At 35.4% G+C, this 16,245-nt stretch overlaps 1 non-coding gene across 1 annotated transcript; it reads right to left on the reverse strand.

The window, feature by feature from the left end:
* Positions 1 to 8,275: 8,275 nt before the first annotated feature.
* On the reverse strand, positions 8,276 to 8,347 carry TRNAH-GUG (transfer RNA histidin (anticodon GUG)). The gene has a single exon. It is a non-coding gene; the product is annotated as a tRNA-His (tRNA).
* Between the last annotated feature and the right edge of the window lie 7,898 nt (positions 8,348 to 16,245).

Consider the following 16,245-nt stretch of genomic DNA (forward strand, 5'->3'; position numbering starts at 1 on the left):
TGTCCTCAATTGTAACAAACTCTCAGAGTTAGTTACAGCTTACTTTATCACTAGGGTTCTTAATAACTTGTGGACTAAGTAACTGTGCCCTAGCGTGTTCTTCTTCCTTATTGGCTAGCAGACTTGATTCTAACTCTTCTGTATCCTGTTTCAATAGCTTCCCACAAGCTGAAGCATGATAGATGTTGATCATCCCAAGCTTGGAAATGAAAGTAGTAAACTTAGGGGGTGGTAGAGGTTTTGTCAAGAAATCTGCAAGTTGCTCATCAGTGGAGATAGGAAGCAGTTTTAGAATACCCTTCTGCACCTTTTCTCTAACAAGGCGACAATCTATTTCAATATGTTTTGTCCTTTCATGGAACACTAGATTGGATGCTATGTGTATACCACTTTGACTATCACAATATAGAACTGGTTGTTTTCTGCAGATGATGTTGAGATCTGTCAAAAGATATAGAAGCCATTGGAGTTCATAGGTTGCAGTAGACAAAGCTCTGTACTCAGCTTCAGATGAAGATCTAGATACAGTGGCTTGTTTCTTGGCACGCCATGAAACAAGAGAAGAACCTAAAAAGAAACAGAAACATGTTGTGGATCTTCTGGAATCAAGACACATCCTGCCCAGTCAGCATCTACATAACCCAAAATCTGCATCTGATTTTCTGGGGAAAAATAATCCATGGCCAGGGTTTTGTTTAAGGTATCTGATGACCCTGCAAGTAGCTTTGTAGTGTGCAATAATTGGTGCATTTAAGAAATGGCTTAATTGTTGAGTGGCTAAGGTTATGTCTGGTCTTGTAGTGTTTAGATATAACAATATCTAAACAATAAGCCGCCTGTAGCAAGACACATCAGCAAAAGGTTTGCTATTGTCTTGATGCAATTTTGTGGATGTATCTAAGGGTGTGTTAGCAGGTTTAGATCCCAATAAGCCAGAGGAATCTAAAAGGTCCAGACAGTACTTTCTTTGTGAGACATTGATGCCTGCATTAGAATGAGCAATTTCCAACCCTAAGAAATACTTGAGAACTCCCAAATCCTTGATCTTGAATTTGGAATCTAAAATGGATTTGATTCTATCAAATTCATGAAGGGAGGAGCCTGCCAGAATGATGTCATCAACATACACCAACAAAGCTGTGAAATCAGAACCATGTGCATTGATGAAGAGGGAGTAATCAGAATTTGACTGTGTGTATCCTTCACTAAGTAAAAGTGAAGTCAATTTCTCATACCACTTTCTACTAGCTTGCTTCAAACCATAGAGACTCTTCTGTAATTTGAAAACAGTGTTTGGTGCACTATCAACACCATCAGGGACACTCATGTAAACATTTTCTTGCAAATCTCCATGAAGGAAGGCATTGTTTACATCTAATTGATGCAAATTCCAGTGTTGGGTGGATGCAAGTGCCAATAGAATTCTGACTGTGGTTAACTTTGCAACAGGAGAAAAGGTGTCAAAAAAAATCAAGACCTTCAACTTGATTATATCCCTTTGTAACTAATATGGATTTGTATCTCTCAATGCTACCATCAGTCTTATACTTGATCTTATAAACCCATTTACTCCCTATAGGCTTCACATTAGGAGGAGTTTGCACAATGGTCCAGGTACCATTCTTAGCTAAAGCATCTTATTCAGAATCCATAGCCTTTACCCAATATTCAGACTGACATGCTTTTTTATAGGTTTTGGGCTCAGTACTTTGTGTGATAGAAAGAGAAAATGCTTTGTGTGAATGTGATAAGTGTGCAAGTGAATGAAATGATGCAATAGGGTAAGGAGTACCTTGTGTGATTGTTGCTGATGAAGGAACAGAAAAAGTATTGCATATAAAGTCTGACAGATAGGCTGGGGCATGCTTTGTTCTAATAGGTTTGGTAAGTTGAGGTGATGGTGTGGGAGAAGTAGTTGAAGTGGAAGAAGTATCAGGTGTTGAACTTTGTGTTGGAGGAGTGAGGACAAAATGAGAAGCATCTGGATGATGACTGATAGAGTCAGAAGGTGATGAATTGGGATAATATTTCCAGGTAGAAGGAGATTTTATAGGTTGATAAGGAAAAATGTGCTCATGAAGTGTGAAATTTCTAGAGACAAAAATTTCCTTAATATTAATGTCTAACAAAACAATCCCTTTCATGCCAGCTTTATACCCTAAAAAAACAGATTTTCTTGCTCTAGAAGCAAGTTTGCTTCTATGAGCCTGTAAAGTGGAGGCATAAACAAGAAAACCAAAAACTTTGAGTTGATTTAAATCAGGAACTTCTTTATGAATTAGAAAATAGGGAGTTTGATTGTCAATTATGGGGCTGGTCACTCTATTTGTGATATAGACAGCATGAATAGCATCATATGACCAAAACTGTTTAGGAAGATTTGATTGAAAAAGTAAAGCTCTAACAATGTTCAAAATGTGTTGATGTTTCCTCTCAACCCTAGCATTTTGTTGAGGAGTCTCAACACAACTAGTTTGATGGAAAATACCTTTCAAAGCATAAAACTGGGGCATCATAAACTCAGGGCCATTATCACTTCTTAAAATTTTTACTTTGCAAGAAAACTGAGTTTCAATGAAAGTAACAAAATCAATAACATGTTTTCTAGTTTCAGATTTTGATTTCATAAGAGTTAACCAAGTAAATCTACTATAATCATCAACTGCAGTTAAGAAATATGAATGACCATGAATAGATTGAACAACAATAGGGCCCCAAATATCAAAATGTATTAGCTTAAAAGGCTTATTTGCTCTTTTACAACTGGAATCAAAAGGTAGCTTTCTGTGTTTAGCATAGTGGCATACATCACAGATTGCTTTATTGTCAACATTAACAAAAGGAAACTAAGAATGAAGAGAATTCATTCTAGAAAAAGATAAATGTCCTAACCTAAAGTGCCAGAGAGCACTATCTGGAAGGGAAGTAGCCTGAGCTGTATTTGGTAAAGGATAATGAGAAGGGGATGACTTATGTTGCAAGCAACTCTATCTGGCAAGACTAAGTAATACAATTCTCCTCTTCTTTCACCAGAATCAATCATCCTCAAGTTGCTCTTTTCCTGAATGAAGCATTTGGAACTATTAAAATTGACAGTACAATGCAAAGCATCACACATTTGAGACACAAATATGAGATTAAAATGAAACTCAAGGACATAAAGCACATTAAAAATGACTAGTGCATCAGAAAATTTAATAGTTCCAGCATGTTTGGCTATTGCATTGTGGCAAGTAGGCAATGTAATATGCATGGGGGTGATTTCATTGTAAGAATGAAACCATTGAAGATTTCCACAAATATGATGAATAGCTCCTGAATCAATGATCCAAGAGTTGAGAGAAAAACTATGACATGTTAAAGAATAGACAAAACAAGTACCTTGCTTTCCAACTGCTGTATGATCAGTGGAGTAGAAGGAAGAAACCTGATTGGAAGAAGCATGCGCAGGTTTTGAATCATGGGCAATGGATGAATTCTGAAGTAAAAGCATCAACTTTTCATACTGCTCAGTAGTGATAGTATGAGAAGCTGGAACTGCTTCAGATTGATCACTAGAATCCACAATTTCACCAACATTATTTGTGGATGCAGCATGATTTGCAGATGGACCAGCTCTTGAATTCCTCTGAAAGTGTGGAGGAAAACCATATTTCTGATGACAAGTATCAATAGTATGTCCACTTCTACCACAAAAAGTACATATTCTAAGTTTACCAAAGCTTGAATTGGGGTTCTTGGATGAATTACCTGGGTAGTTCCCTTTATGCTTACCAGAATTTACAGCATTGACTAAAGGGACAGTGTCAACAACAGGAGCAAGATTACCCTGTCTTTCATGTTGCAAAACCATAGAGAAGATCTTGTTCATAGGAGGAAGAGGATCCATCAACAAAATTTGAGACTTGACCATGGAAAAATTCTCATTCAAACCAGCAAGAAACCTCATAGCATACAACAGAAGATGATTCTTGCGAGCATTTCTCATGGCTTCACATACACATTGATGCCTGCAACTACAAATAGGTATAGGAATGTAAATCTCCAATTCTTCCCACAAAATCTTTAAATTCTGAATAGAAGGTGGTAACTGACTTGGATTCTTGTTGTAACGCATAAATCTCTTGCATAAGCTCTGAAACTCGAACCAAATCTCCTTGAGAAAACCGTTCTTTAAGATCATTCCATACATCTATGGTGTTATCCATGAAGATGATGGATTGAGAGATTGAGGGAGAAACCGAATTCAAGATCCATGAAAGTACTAACATGTTGCAACGATTGAAAGAACGATAAGTTGGATCAAATTCATCATCCACCAGTGGAATCGTTCCATCCACAAATTCAAGCTTCATCTTCGTGCCTAGGGCGCGTCGCATAGCGCGTGCCCAAGAATGGTAGTTAGAACCATTCAAAACTGGTGTAACTGCAACAAAAGATGGACCATCTCCAGGATGAACAAAAAACAGACTAGACTGATCAGGAACAAGCTCAGAAGTTCTGACGCCATTGTTGCGCGGAGCCATGGAGAGCAACAACCAGAAAAAACCAGAGAAAAACGAACAAAAACGAAGAGAAAACACGCGGAAGAAGCGCTCTTTAGATCAAAAGGCTCTGGATACCATGTTGAGTAACTGAATTTTCATGGAGAATAAAGAAGAAAAGAGAAAAAACAAACTGAAAAATGATGTGTATATTTCATTGCTTAAGCATGAAGGTATTACAACTATATATAGAGTTACAATGATAGTGTATGCTAAGCTACTGTGAACTCTATCTCATAGTATCATGTCCTCAATTGTAACAAATTCTCAGAGTTAGTTACAGCTTACTTTATCACTAGGGTTCTTAATAACTTGTGGACTAAGTAACTGTGCCCTAGCGTGTTCTTCTTCCTTATTGGCTAGCAGACTTGATTTTAACTCTTCTGTATCCTGTTTCAATACCCACCAATAACAGTATATTGGATGCAATAAGGAATGACCGGTGAATCCCCTTCAGGATACTATGAGTTCCTTGAGGTGTATTGCACAACCACACCAAGCGTATCTCCTAACAATATTTCACAGATTTATGGTTCCAGCAATTCACTCATGCATTAGAGAATTGATGGATGATTTAGAGTAAGAGAATGAGGGAGAATTATGTTGTTAATGCAACAAAATTCTATCCAAAATTGTGTGTTATTGCTATTATGTTCAAACTAATGCCCAAATGCCAAGCATTTATATTGCATTATATGACCATTCACATGAGAGAAAGCACCCCTTTAACTTGAATCAATGTTATGGTTCATTAAACACCTTTTTTCCAAATGTTATGATCGTACACACTTGAATCAATGCTAAGGTTCATTAAGCACCCCTTTGTCAATGATTCCCATGAAGAGTTTCAACTCTTGGTGAAGAGTTACAATTTTTGATCTAAAGTGATACCATTATTTTGGAAATCACCAACATGCACTACTTCCTACATAAGGTATTTAAGCAAAGCGGAGGTTCTCTACTGAGCCGGTGAAAAGAAACTGGTTTTGCTGCTGATTAGTTCCTGTTGGAACACTAGATAATTCTAGTCGAAGTTGGATAGAAAAACACAAGGTAAGAACTAGTGTGTGGCTAAAAAATGTCCCACATTGCTGAGCCACACCAACCAGCAAGTGTTTATATAAGAGTGGGGTGACCTCTAAGGGTGTGTCCTTGGGGTACCCACTTTTGCGAACGGGTGAGCACTTAGAAAAATATATATATTTTTTATCACTTGAAAATGATATATCCAAGTGATAAAAAATTGGTTTGTACTAAGCAATAAAGAGTAGGAGGTCTAACGAGATATTCATGTCGAATTCATGCGGCAGTAAATAATGATACATCAAGGAATTTCGGCCATGCACTTATGGGAAGCACTAAGGACTTTTGAAATGGTCTCTTAAAATAGTAAGTAATGTGATTTCCTTTACAATGATATTATCTAAAAAAATCATTTCTCCAACTATCACATTAATTGTAATTGTTATTATTACATTAAAATAGTAGTGTTTTTTTTTTTTTTTATGTCGAAGAGAAAACCACACTTTCTTTTTCATTTTTAAGGATTCAAGTTAAGGATTAGTGCAATTAAACATACAAACATAAATGTTTATGGCACACTGAGTTAAAATATATTTCATTATACAACATCATATAAAAAATGAATGGGTTTTCGTCATCTTTATGGTTTTAACTTGTCTATGCTAGGGAATTAGCAAGGTTGGCGTCTTCTTACCAACCAATATACTATAGCTTCAAGAATCCTCAGAGCTAGATATTTTCCTAAATGTGATTTTTTGGGAGTCCATCTAGGCCATAACCCGAGTTTTATTTTTGGGTGTAGTATACATGCTTCTCAGGTCATAGTTAGGGGATGACTGAGGTGGTGGTAAGGTAATGGTCGGCTCATCAACATGTGGACCGAACCATGGCTGAAACAGATGGAAGATTCCTATACCTTCCTAGTCTGTTTATTCTAGGTTGTCAACATATGAAGGTATCAAATCTTATAGACCAAGAAGCAAATTTATGGAGGTGGGATTTGATTTACAACATGCTGAATGATCAAGATATACAATAAATTGAAAAACTGTCAGTGATGTACTGAAGGGAAGGATAAAAGAGTATGGAAATTCATCAACCAAGGGCCTATACAGTGAAGTTGGCATACCGTTATGGGATGGAAACAATAGTTGATAATGAAGAATATCACATACCTGGGAATTGGAATTCCACAACGAGTGAAAATATTTTTGTTGAGAATTGTGAGAGGATGCTTTCCGACAATAGATAGGCTTCAAAGGAGATGAGTTCAATGTATAGATACTTGTCCTTTTTTTTTTGTAATAAGGCATTGGAAGTGTGGGTAGGGCCGGCCTAATAATGTTTAAAAATAAGTGGAGCCTAAAGCAAGATTGGATATACAAGTCCTTTTTTATTAGAGCATGAGGCATTTTTTATTTGTAAAATCTAATGAAAAATAATTTTTTGTTTGGAGGCCTAAAGCGAGGGCTTTGGCGGCCTTACCCTTAGGCCGGCCCTGAATGTGGGTGACAGCTAGGTTATGGGAGAATATCCGATCTTTGATGATGAATTTGGCTGATTTTGCATCTTCGTTTTTAATATTTTAGCAAATTTGCAGCAGCAACAAATAATTAATTTTGCCATGATGTTGTGGTGTGTTTGAAAGATAAGAAACAATAAAGTATGGAAGGATGTGGAAAGAGATGTTCGTGTTTCCATTCAGCTAGCACAAGATTATATGGCGCAATGGAATTATGTTTGACGACGGAAGGAAGCACCACGCAATATATAGAAGCAACATAAATCACGATCATTGGCAGCCACCTAGAGAAGAAGAGGTAAAGTATAATGATGATGTAACCTTGTTTAAAGAAATTCATCGATTGGGATTGATATGCGCATTCGTGATTCTCAACAACAACAACAACAACAACAACAACGCCTTATCCCACTAAGTGGGGTCGGCTACATGGATCAAATGCCGCCATAATGTTCTATCAAAGACCATATTTGGATCCAACTCATTGACCTCTAAATCTTTTCTAATGGTTTCTCTAATAGTTTTCTTAGGTCTTCCTCTACCTCTTTTAACCTGACTCTCCTCCATTTGATCTACTCTTCTTACCACGGCGTCTACGGGTCTTCTCTCTACATGTCCAAACCATCTAAGCCTATTTTCTACCAACTTTTCTACTATAGGTGCTACCCCCACTCTCTCTCTAATGATGTCATTCCTAATCCTATCATGTCTAGTCTTACCACTCATCCAACGCAACATCCTCATCTCCGCTACGCTTACTTTACTCTCGTGTTGGCTCTTAACCGCCCAACACTCCGTACCATACAACATTGCCGGTCTGACTGCTGTCCGATAGAACTTTCCTTTCAGCTTAAGTGGTACTTTCTTATCGCACAAAACACCTGAGGCTCTTCTCCATTTCAACCACCCAGCTTGAATACGATGATGTACATCAGCTTCTATTTCTCCGTCATTTTGTACTATGGACCCAAGATATCTAAACCGTGTAACTTGGGGTATGATATGATCTCCAACTTTCACCTCTAAGGTAGACCCACTTCTCCTTTTACTGAAGTTACATTCCATATATTCCGTCTTGTTTCTACTCAGGCGGAAACCGTACGCTTCTAAGGCTTGCCTCCAAGTCTCTAGCCTCCCGTTTAACTCCTCCCTCGACTCACCAAGCAAGACAAAAGAAGGAAAAGCGTGTGGCTGCTGGGATTCGAGCCCAGGTCTCCACGGCCACAACGTGGAATTCTTACCACTAAACTACAGCCACTTCATTCGTGATTCTCGAGAACATTTTTTTAAAAACAAAGACAACGTGATTTGATGGTGTACCAACTCCAATGGAGTGAAAACATGTAGACTCAAGGAAGAAATTATTTTGCTTGGTGAATTGGGGATGTCGAGTGTGTCAATTGAATAGATTGCAACAACCAAACTGAGTTTAAAAAAAATGTAAACGAATGTAAAATTGTAATTTTGTTTTTGATCACTTAGCAAGTGTATCAAAATTGTATGCTAGTCAATGCATCTTTCATTACATATCAAAATTGTATTGATCATGTTTTGATTTCTGTATATTTTTTTCGGCATCATTCTAGATAGGTAACATATAATTTCGTTGGCAAATCCATAGCATGTAGGTTTTGATGAGGCTGATACTAGTTTGAATATGCTTATCACAATGACAAGTCGACTTGATTATACCGTAGGATAAATTCCAGAGTAAAAAAATCATAACAACCTTGACTGAATTCCAAGCATCCTTGGAATGAGTCACAATTAATCAAGCATTTAAAACTCCAACAAATCTTACAAATGAGGGATTTGTGCAAAGGATGGTAGACCGTAGCCAAAGAGTGCAAAAAAAAGCTTAAACAAATATGAGAAATGTTTCCTAGAACTAACTTGAGCAATAACTCAAATTGTTCTACTCAAGCAATTAATTTGGTTATAGAAAATGCCAAGAACGTTATATGTTGTTCAAACCAGCAAGCAAATATGCTACTTCTGGATTTGCATGGGAAATTATGCTGAAAACGTAAGAAGGAACACATCAAATTTAAAGGACAATTTGAGACCACTGAACAATGCAAACATGAAAGTATTCGTAAATTTTTTTAGAGACGATTGAGTTACGCCGTAGAATCAATTCAATAGTCAAAGGATCTTAAGTTAAGACGAAAATATTGAATGATTTGCAGGCATCTTTGGAGTCACATGAAATGCAAATGAGTGAAAACTCAAATTACACAATCGACCGAGCATAGAAAGCACCAATAAATCTGATAAATGAGGGATTTGTGCCAGGGATGGTTGACCGCGACTAGAGATGGTAGGCAGAACTTTAGAGGTATAGAAATGTTTCCTATAACTAGCAACGGAGTTAGTGATAATGGCTCTTTGCAAAACAATCTAATATTCAATGTCATCAATTCAAGAAGTATAGGGATCATATATTGTTGTTTTTGGATTTCCAAACTGTTGTATTTGGATTTCCAAATTCTATTATCTACCGAAGTTGTTACTAGGTTGAGTCACGACCAGGTCGCTCTCTTTAAGACGTTTCGTGGCACTACCCAAAATTGTGCAAGGTAGACTATCAACCACGCCGCCTCCAGGATAAAACAAGCCCAGCTACAACTGTGCGGTTAACTACTGCACCGTAGAAAACCGTTCGAGAATTACACCTTCAAATATGGTACTAAGACCACTCTTTAATACTGAAACCACTTTAATATGGTATTATTACCATTCTATATGGTGCTAAGACCACTCAAATATGGTGTTTCCCCCATTCTAACCTTTAAGCTCTCCAAACTTTCAATATGGTACTACGACCACTCAAAATATGGTGATACCACCATTTCTCCTCAAATAGAAAAATATTTAAATAATTTATATACTGTTAAGATCATTCATAATTCCGACGGGACATTATTATTACGAAAGGCACTATGATCTTAATAGTACTCTTTATTCCGAAGGGACATATATTATCAAAAGGGACTATGAACTTAAGACCACTCTTAATTCCGAAGGGACATTAAACCGAAAAGGGACTATGGTCTTAAGAACACTCTTAAAAATATGGTTCCATCGATTGATCGAAGCCACTCGATACGGTACGTAACCGCTCTATTTGAAACCGAAAGGGAGAAAGGAGTAGAAGCAGAAGAAACTTGTTAACACAAGTCGGAGGGAGAAGAGAAGAAAAGAATTCCCGACAACTCAATGAAATTCTTTTCGGTGTATGGAATGCACTGTGTGAGCTCTCTATTTATAGAGAAAATTCACAACTAATAAGTGAGAAACTTTGGGAACAAGTAACATATTACTTTGCGATTAAGTAATTCACATATTAGATCTAGTACAAAAATATCTTAATTGAGTACTAAAATATATTAAATCTAGTACAAAAATATATTATATTATGTACCAAAATATTTTAGCAAAACTTGGGGACTAAGAAAGCACTTTCTAATAATGATTAAATTAATTATTTAATTTATCATTTCCAAATAATAAAATATATATCAATATATATTTTTTCTCTAGTGCTTATGTACCCCCATTAATTAGAGGTACACCCCCACTATATAAACACTACTAATGTGTGTGTTCCATCCGATGTGGGACTTCCACTTTTTTCAATTCACACAACACTAGTTCTACCCAACATGGGAATTTGTGTTTATAGTCTTTTTACTCAATTTCCACACATGTTCCAACAATCCCCCACTTGAATTTAAAAAATGGTTTCATAAATAACGTCAAAAACGTCTCCATAAGATTTGCTAGTAAACAAAGGTGTCGCTTACAACTTGAACCTTTGCATAGCGAGTAAAATTCTGATTAACAAGAGTTGCTTACAGCATTGAACTCTATCTCAGACATAGAACCCACACACAAACCTTTTCATAAGGTGTATTCTAAAAGCCCGTGCGTTTATGGCCTTGCACGTGTATCCCGGTTTTAACGAACGCTCTAGGTATTCTGCCCCGAATCCCATAGGAACCGGCCCTTAGTTCCACATTCGTATAGGTGAGTCTATCAAGAGTACTCCTGTAGCTATGTACTCCACTCCAAATAGAGTATAGATCTCATTAAGAGTTTCTATTATCTCATCCTTCTATCGCTGTAGGAATCATGCTTTCTTACTTTTAACATAGCATGTTCTATCACTTGTGACTTGTTATTACCCATTGAACCTATTTCTTGGGATCTCCAGTCATGTAGGTCGGGTTACCATCACTTGTGACCTTTGGGCATTAGTCCCATCCTATTGGATGTGTTTAGGACTTTCTTTCTAGTAATTCCTTTCGTCAAAGGATTAACTAATTCTTTATCAGTACGTACATGATCTACTTTAACCGTTCCTTTTGAGAGTAGCTAGCTCTCTAATCCTTTATGTGTTCATGCCTTAATTATCGTCTCTAACGATTCTCAATTTTTGTAATAGCTGCAGACTATCACAATGAATTAACACTTCTGGAAACGGTTTTATCCACTAAGGGATTTCAATTAGCAAGCATCTTGTCAACTTGCTTCTCCACTAGTTTTCTCTAGTGTTCTCATCTCAGATTCATTCCATAGTGGACTGAGTCAATATCATTTGTTTTAACAAACAACTCCTCTAGTGATGCTCAATATACAAACACTAGTCGCTAAATATTCATCTGAAAGATGTTCTATTTTATATCTTGTACCATTTAAGTACAATAGGTTACTCCTCATGAAGTAATTCTGGAGTCTTCTTAAGGCACCTCATGACTCTTTCTATAGCATGGCAATGCTTCTCATCCGTCTACTAGTAAACTTGCACAAGAGTTTCACGACATCGACAATGTCGGATCTAATACATTCAGTGACATACCTAAGTATTGCCAATGATGCTCGCATCAGTTTTTCTAACTCCATCTCAAGTGTTCTTACACTTGATCATAATATATGATTGCAAGTTTACGGTGAAATAATAATATTTCCTTAAGATCTTCTCAACTTTTGTGAGATTTATCAAAAAAGTTATCTTTTCTGATCTAGTAATCCTGAAACCAAGAATTACTTCAATTTTGTCTAGGTCTTTCTTATCAATGTTGTTGATAAACAATGATTTCACATAATTCATAACATGAATCTTTAAATCAAATATGAGCAAGTCGTCTTCATAGAGACATATGATCGTGCAAATATCATTTGTCACTTTCATTCACTTTATACTCATTCGATAACATTAGAATGTCAAATTTTTCATGCCATTCCTCAGGAGTTTATTTTAGACCATACAAATAATTATCTAACTTACAGACCATGTTTTCTTGTCCATGAATCGCAAAACTTTCAGGTTGTTTCATATAGATTTCTTCTTCTAGTTCACCATAAAAAAAGGCAACTTTCACATCCATTTGGAGTACTATCGAGTTATGAACGACGGCTAAAGGGACTAGTACTCTTATGGATATGATTATAGCGACTGGTGAATGAGTATCGAAGAAGTCTATATTTTTTCTTTGTCTAAAACCTTTGACTACAAGGAGAGCCTTGTATCAACCGTTCCATCAGGTTTTAGTTCCTTTTTCCAAAATCCAAATACAACCGATTGATTTTGCAACTATGAGACAAGTCAACCAATTGTCATGTTTTGTTAGACTCTAGAAGATTCATTTCATCGTTTATTGCTTTTTGCCATAATTCAGCATCCAATGAGGATATAACTTCTTTAAGGCTTAATGAATCTTCTTTCAATGTATAAACCAAGTTCATACTCTTTAGCAATTTTAGCTTTCTTACCTCCTTGAGGTTCTATAACATCTCGTATGATGTTTTCATAACTATTTCTAATTACATGAATGTGATTAGATATAGTGCCCCCACTAGTTCTTAATTTTTAGAAGGGAATTTAGTTTACCCCCACTAGTGCCCCCACTATTCTATAATTTACAGGGGTACTTACTTCATAGAAATCAACATCTTTTAATTCTATGATCACTTTAACATTTAGGTCCTAAAACCTATATGCTTCGTTATTTATAACATACCTAATGAATACATATTCATAGGCTCTACTAGTGAGTTTAACTCTCTTGGGGTCCTGAAGCCAAAAAATAAGACAAGTTGGATTGTCTTTTCTTCAAAAATTTCTTAATTAGAATTTTTGTTCTTAGACTTGGGTACTCTATAAATTTCAATTTTCGTTATAAAAATTGAACATTCAAGCATATCAATTTTATTTTTCAAAATTTGCAGTCATCAATAAATATGATAAAATATCATTTTATCATTTCTAGTTTATGTGTCATCAAATTCACACATATCATAATCTATTATGTTTAGAGATTCATATTCTCTAAATTCTGATTTATATGAACTTTTGGTTCATATATCTTGACTGCAATAAATAAAATTGTCTAATTATAACGTTGGAATTAAATCCAAGTTACTCAAGTTTAAAATTAAACACTTGTTCGTGATTAATTTTGATATGTCAAATATTAAAATCACACAACTAATCAAATAGAAGGAGAATTTAATTTTTAACATACCATCAAAGTGCAGTCTTTTCCCATAAGAATGCATGGTACACAAGTCTCTCTTTTAAGTCTGAGTCAACTCAGTCTTATTCAATAGAAATCTGAAATTCAGATTCTTTCTTATACATAAAGTAGAATTTTCACAATTCCATTTATTTTCCTTTATTGCACAATTATAGATTTGGAGATTTGTGGCTCGATGGATCTATGATTCATCACTAGTACCCAATATTCCAACAAGTTGCTGCACTTATCCTTGAATTCTCAATATCATTATAAACATAATTTTCTCTATACTGTTTTTCAAGTAAAGTGTAATGACAATTCCTAAAACAGTACGTATGATCCAAAATAACCAAAATTAAAGCCGTAAGCTTATTTCAAATGATATTGTCCAATTATCATTCCCTTGACACAAAAAGTAGCAGCGTAAAACACTTGGGAAAAATTTGTTGGGATTTTTTGGTTCAGTAACTAATAATTTGTTTTGTAACAAATTATTGTTTTCATCAAATAAATTTTTAGTGTTGTTGATTGAAACAACAATCACTTCATCGTTTCATTCAAAAGATGTAAATCTATAGCTTGATTTATCCTTAATGTATTTAGGGACAACTTAACCTCAATAAGTAACTTCTCCGGTAGACATAGCATATCGAAACGTCTTAAAATTGTTGTTTTTGGATTTCCAAACTGTTGTATTTGGATTTCCAAATTCTATTAACTACCGAAGTTGTTACTAGGTTGAGTCACGACCAGGTCGCTCTCTTTAAGACGTTTCGTGGCACTACCCAAAATTGTGCAAGGTAGACTATCAACCACGCCGCCTCCAGGATAAAACAAGCCCAGCTACAACTGTGCGGTTAACTACTGCACCGTAGAAAACCGTTCGAGAATTACACCTTCAAATATGGTACTAAGACCACTCTTTAATACTGAAACCACTTTAATATGGTATTATTACCATTCTATATGGTGCTAAGACCACTCAAATATGGTGTTTCCACCATTCTAACCTTTAAGTTCTCCAAACTTTCAATATGGTACTACGACCACTCAAAATATGGTGATACCACCATTTCTCCTCAAATAGAAAAATATTTAAATAATTTATAAACTGTTAAGATCATTCATAATTCCGACGGGACATTATTATTACGAAAGGCACTATGATCTTAATAGTACTCTTTATTCCGAAGGGACATATATTATCGAAAGGGACTATGAACTTAAGACCACTCTTAATTCCGAAGGGACATTAAACCGAAAAGGGACTATGGTCTTAAGAACACTCTTAAAAATATGGTTCCATCGATTGATCGAAGCCACTCGATACGGTACGTAACCGCTCTATTTGAAACCGAAAGGGACAGAAAGGAGTAGAAGCAGAAGAAACTTGTTAACACAAGTCGGAGGGAGAAGAGAAGAAAAGAATTCTCGACAACTCAATGAAATTCTTTTCGGTGTATGGAATGCACTGTGTGAGCTCTCTATTTATAGAGAAAATTCACAACTAATAAGTGAGAAACTTTGGGAACAAGTAACATATTACTTTGCGATTAAGTAATTCACATATTAGATCTAGTACAAAAATATCTTAATTGAGTACTAAAATATATTAAATCTAGTACAAAAATATATTATATTATGTACCAAAATATTTTAGCAAAACTTGGGGACTAAGAAAGCACTTTCTAATAATGATTAAATTAATTATTTAATTTATCATTTCCAAATAATAAAATACCAAATAATAAAATATATATCAATATATATTTTTTCTCTAGTGCTTATGTACCCCCATTAATTAGAGGTACACCCCCACTATATAAACACTACTAATGTGTGTGTTCCATCCGATGTGGGACTTCCACTTTTTTCAATTCACACAACACTAGTTCTACCCAACATGGGAATTTGTGTTTATAGTCTTTTTACTCAATTTCCACACATGTTCCAACATATATAACAAACACAAACCAACAGGTTGTTCTACTTAAGCACTATGCCACCTGTCATTGAACTATAAACAATATTTGGGAAAAGCTTTAGGGTGTATTTGAATTGTGGGTTAGTGGAAAAATATAACATGTGTTATAATTTTGTGAATAAACAAGATAACTAGTGGTGTGCCATTTTGTTGTATCGTTGTTAGGCCTAGTCACGATTCAGAAAAAAAAACGAACTGGACTGAACCGGACTAAAAAAACTGAAATTTTTAGCGAAGTTCAATAACTAAAGTGCAATATTAAACACGGTTTGGTAACTTATCACTATGAGTTCAGTCTGGTGAAATGATGCAGAAATGTTTATGTAATTCTCAATCATAAAAGACTTCCTTGAAACATTGATGAAAAGAATTTGTCCGGCAAGTCGCAACTAGAGTTCTGCAGTGGTTTAGTAATTAATATTTGATTATTCGCTAGCTAGTATGTATGAATCAAGTTTTCATGAGATTTGCTTAGTAATTCCCATGCCATAGTATCGTACCAATAAATCTATAAATCCTCAATTCTCGATTTTTATAGCACAAGTCTTGAAATACCAAATAGATTTTGGTTGTAATGAAAAAATAAATAGAACACAGTACAAAAAATAAATAGTAAAATTATGTGTTATTGAACCATTATTTGCAAATCAT

Source organism: Medicago sativa, chromosome 5 (genome assembly GCF_051527215.1).
Source record: "Medicago sativa cultivar Bolivia chromosome 5, Bolivia_mono, whole genome shotgun sequence".
In the NCBI taxonomy this organism is placed as follows: domain Eukaryota; kingdom Viridiplantae; phylum Streptophyta; class Magnoliopsida; order Fabales; family Fabaceae; genus Medicago; species Medicago sativa.